The following is a 5,261-nucleotide window of genomic DNA, read 5'->3' as shown; positions in this document are numbered from 1 at the left end:
AAAAAAAAAAGAAAGGAAGGAAGAAAAAAGAAAGAAAAGAAAAAAAAAGAAAAAGAAAAAAATTAGCCTGGGCAACATAGTGAGACCCTGTCTCTAAAAAAAAAAAAAAAAATTTTTTTTTAAATTAGCTAGGAACAGTGGCACATGCCTATAGTCCAGCTACTCAGGAGGCTGACGTAGGAGGATTGCTGGACCCCGGGAGGTGGAGACTGCAGTGTGCTGTGTTTGCACCACTCCACTGCAGCCTGAACAACAAATCAAGCCCCTGACAAAAAGAAAAAGAAAAAAAAAAAGATAAAAGAAAAAAGTATCTAATGAACCTGTTAAAGCATGGTAAGGAAAACTTTATTCAGGACCCTTGAGACAGGTATAGTGACCACTGCAATGGAATCCTGTAGTTGAGGAGAGTGACTGGGCTCTCAACCCAGTATAGTATGAAAGGAAAAGAAAATCCCGGGACCCCAGACTCCCGATGCCAAAGGGAAGAGTTAAGCTTGGGAACTGAGTACGTAAAAAATTGCACTTTTTTTTTTTTGTTCCTGAAAGGTAGCTGCAAGACAGAGGCTGCATATCTCCCAGGTGACCTCCCTCATCCGGACAATATAAATGAACAGCTTATTTTCACAAGTAAGGGACAAAGATAAAACTAGGGATCATTCCCCCGACCCCCGACCTCCACCCCTGCCAACCTGGAGACAAACGCATATTTGACTTCTTCCTCTACTCTGTGTTTGGTTATTTAATGTAAAATGTGGATTTTCTGAATAATTTTATGAATAATTGACTGTTCCTCTTTCCTCTCCTGCCCGCTTTTTCCTGTTTAAATACTGAAGTTCTCAAAATCCTCTTGGGAAAGAGCGCAGGCCACAGATACTACTGTAGCTTGTGTCTTTCCCAGACACATCCTCAACCTTGGCAAAATAAACTTGTCTGAGACCTGTCTCAGACACTATTTGGTTTATGACAGCATGGCAAGTAGGAATTTATAGCCAAAAAGCCAGGTGGGGTCCTAAAATTTGGCCAAGCAAAGAATCTTTGTGGTCCGGCACGGTGGCTCACGCCTGTAATCTGAGCACTTTGGGAGGCTGAGGCAAGTGGATCACTTGAGGTCAGGAGCTCAAGACCAGCCTGGCCAACATGGTGAAACATTGTCTTTACTAAAAATACAAAAATTAGCTGGGCATGGCGGTAGGCGCCTGTAATCCCAGCTACTCGGGAGGCTGAGGCAGGAGAATTGCTTGAACCTGGGAGGTGGAGGTTGCAGTGAGCTAAGGTCACACCACCGCACTCCAGCCTGGCCAACAGATCGATACTCCATCTCAAAAAAAAAAAAGAATCTTTGTGACATTAAAGCTTGTCAAAATCCCCAGTGTTCTATTCACTTTGCCTATAAAGTTACACACTTATCAGCTGGGTGCGGTAGCTCAAGCCTGTAATCCCAGTTCTTTGAGAGGCCAAGTTGAGCCGGTCCTTTGAGGTCAGGAGTTTGAGACCAGCTTGGCCAACATGGTAAAACCTCGTCTCCACTAAAAATACAAAAAATTAGCTGGGTGTGGTGGTGCATGCCTGTAATCCCAGCTATTTGGGAGGCTGAGGCAGGAGAACTGCTTGAACCTAGGAGGCAGAGGTTGCAGTGAGCCAATATTTTGCCACTGCACTCTAGCTGGGTGACAGGGTGAGACTCCATCTCACAAAAAAAAAGAAAAAAAAGCCGGGCGCAGTGGCTCACGCCTGTAATTCCAACACTTGCGGGTGGATCACTTAAGGTCAGGAGTTTGAGACCAGTCTGGCCAACATGGTGAAACCCCCATCTCTACTAAAAATTCAAAAATTAGCCCAGTGTGGTGGTGCATACCTGTAATCCCAGCACTTTGGGAGGCCAAGGCAGGCAGATCTCTTGAGGCCAGGAGTTTGAGACCATCCTGGTCAACATGACAAAACCTGTCTCTACTTAAAAACAAAATTAGCTGGGCGTGGTGGTACACACCTGTAATCCCAGCTACTCGGGGGGGCTGAGGCATAAGAATGGCTTGACCCAGGGAGGTGGAGGTTGCAGTGAGCCGAGATGGTGTCACTGCATTCCAGCCTGGGCAACAGAGTGAGGCTCCATCTCAAAAAATAATAAAATAAAATAAGCCTCCTATGGGCAGGAGAGAGGAAGGGGAGAGCATGAATTTATCTCAAAGACCCACCCAGTGAGGCTGAATGTTATGCAGTTTCAGAATCAAGCCAGGAGAGGGCACAGAAAACTTCTACTTGATCATCTAACAAAGAAAAAAAGAGAATTCAGGAAATGGGCAGAGTTATCCTTCAATTATTCAATCAGGTGACACAGTTTATGTAATCTCCTAAATCACCTGGAAAAAAATTTAGTCAATATAATTTCATCCTGAAATCTCAACAATTTTATTGGCCGGGCACAGTGGCTCACACCTGTAATCCCAGCACTTTGGGAGGCCGAGGCAGGTGGATCACCTTAAGTCAGGAGATCGAGACCAGCCTGGCCAACATGGCAAAACCCTGTCTCTACTAAAAATACAAAAATTAGGGCCGGGCGCGGTGGCTCAAGCCTGTAATCCCAGCACTTTGGGAGGCCAAGACGGGCGGATCACGAGGTCAGGAGATCGAGACCATCCTGGTGAAACCACGGTGAAACCCCGTCTCTACTAAAAAATACAAAAAACTAGCCGGGCGAGGTGGTGGGCGCCTGTAGTCCCAGCTACTCGGGAGGCTGAGGCAGGAGAATGGCGTAAACCCGGGAGGCGGAGCTTGCAGTGAGCTGAGATCCGGCCACTGCACTCCAGCCTGGGCGACAGAGCGAGACTCCATCTCAAAAAAAAAAAAAATTGTAGAGACAATGTCTCAAAACTTTGCCCAGGCTGCTCTCAAATTCCTGGGCTCAAATGATCCTTCCACCTTGGCAAAATTTTGCCCAGGCTGGTCTCAAACTGCCGGGCTCAAACAATCCTTCCACTTTGGCCACCCGAAGTACTGGGGTTTTTTTTGTTTTTGTTTTTTTTTCCTGAGGCAGGATCTTGCTCTGTTGCCTAGGCTGGAATGCAGTGACACAATCACCACTCGCTGCAGCCTCAATCTCCTGGGGTGATTCTCCCACCTTAGCCTCCTCAGTAGCTAGGACTGGGTGCACCACTACACCCAGATAGTTTTTTATATTTTTAGTAGAGATGAGGGTCTCCCTATGTTGCTCAAGGTGGTCTTGAACTCCTGAATTCAAGCAGTTCTTCTATCTTGGCCTCCCAAAGTGCTGGGATTACAGGTGTGAGCCATTGCGCCCAGCCCAATGATCAATCATTTCATTAATCATGCTTATGTAATTAAACCTTCATCAAATCCTGATAGAAAGGGGTTCAACGAGCTTCCAGGTTGGTGAACATACGGAGGTGCGGGGAGGGTGGCGTGCCTGAGGAGGGCATGGAAGCTCCAGATCCCTTCCCATGTTCCTTGTCCTATGCAGGTCTTCCACTCGCTGTTCCTATGTTATATTCTTTCATAATAAATGGCAAGCTAGTTAGTAGACCGTTCTGAGTTCCGTGAGCTGTCCTAGCAGATGATCAAACCCGGGGAGGAGGGAGTGGTGGGAACTTCTAATTTATAGTGAGTCTGCAAGAAGTACAGATGACAACCTGGGACTGGCACCCAGTGTCTGAAGTGGGCGCAGTCTTAAGAGACTAAGCCTGTAACCTGTGGAACCTGACGCTATTTCCAGGTAGATAGTGTCAGAATTGAGACAAATTGTAAAAGACACTGCTAAAGTTTGGATGTTTATTCCCTACAAATCTCACGTTGAATGTATATCCCCTAATGGCAGGTGTGTGGGTCATGGGGGTAGATCCCTCATGAATAACCAATGTCTTGTGGCGGGGAAGGGGTCAGTGAGTTCTCACTGTTTTCCTTTCCAAGAGCTGGTTGTTAAAAATAGCTTAGCACCTCCCGTCTCTCTCTCTTGCTGCATGATCTCTGCACACACTGGCTCCATTTCACCTTTTGCCATGAGTGGAAGCAGCCTGAAGCTTTCACCAGATTCTGTCTTCCAGCCAGCAGAATTGTCAGCCAAGTTAACTTCATTTTGTTGTTGTTGTTGTTTGTTTTTTGTTTGTTTGTTTTGAGACGGAGTCTAGCTCTGTCCCCAGGCTGGAGTGCAGTGGCACGATCTCGGCTCACTGCAACCTCCGGCTCCCAGGTTCAGGCGATTCTCCTGCCTCAGCCTCCTGAGTAGCTGGGACTACAGGTGCCCGCCACCACACCCAGCTAATTTTTTTGTATTTTTAGTAGAGATGGGGTTTCACCATGTTGGCCAGACTGGTCTCAAATTCCTGATGTCAGGTGATCCACCTGCCTCAGCCTCCCAAAGTGCTGGGACTACAGGCATGAGCCACTGCGCCCAGCCCTTAACTTCATTTTTTGATAAATTACCCAGTCTCAGGTATTCCATTATAGCAAGAGACTGACAGACACCCTCCTAAGGTCTGCAGAGAATTGTAGAATTGTTTGGTGTGAACCCCCATGCCCCACCAGCACCACATTAGAAGCCAGTGGAGAAAGAAATGGAATCTTCCCTTTCCATCAAATAAGCCTTTTTTCTCTTGGCATTGCCCTTTGATTTTTCTCAATGTTAGTCTTTGTTTTAAAATCTTTAGTATTTTCCTGATTGCACCTAATACATATGTATTGTACAAAGTATAAGTTGACCATAGTCTGCTCCTACTCCTGCTCAAGGTTGTTGTTTTGTTTTGTTTGAGATGGAGTCTTGCTCTGTTTCCCTGCCTGGAGGGCAGTGGTGTAATCTTGGCTCACTGCAACCTTCACCTCTGGGTTCAAGCAATTCTCCTGCCTCAACCTTCTGAGTAATTGGGATTACAGGTGCCCACCACCACACCCAACTAATTTTTGTATTTTTAGTAGAGAAGGAGTTTTGCCATGTTGGCCAGGCTGGTCTTGAACTCCTGGCCTCGAGTGATCCGCCCACCTCAGCATCCAAAAGTGCTGGGAAAAAAGTGCGGGGATTACAGGCACCTGGCCTCAAGGTTGTACTTTAATTCATATGAGACTTTGGAAAAAGTACAGAGTTTCTCCTATACAAATTGGTTGGCAATGTGTCCTTTTTTCACCTTAAAAATGCCTGAAAATCTTTCAGATAAGCTTTTTTTTCTTTTTTTTTTTGAGACGGAGTCTTGCTCTGTCACCCGGGCTGGAGTGCAGTGGCCGGATCTCAGCTCACTGCAAGCTCCGCCTCCTGGGTT

The sequence above is a fragment of the Colobus angolensis genome, unplaced genomic scaffold, assembly GCF_000951035.1.
Source record: "Colobus angolensis palliatus isolate OR3802 unplaced genomic scaffold, Cang.pa_1.0 Scaffold185, whole genome shotgun sequence".
NCBI lineage: Eukaryota > Metazoa > Chordata > Mammalia > Primates > Cercopithecidae > Colobus > Colobus angolensis.
The sequence above is the reverse complement of the archived record's forward strand: the minus strand, read 5'-3'. Positions refer to the sequence as shown.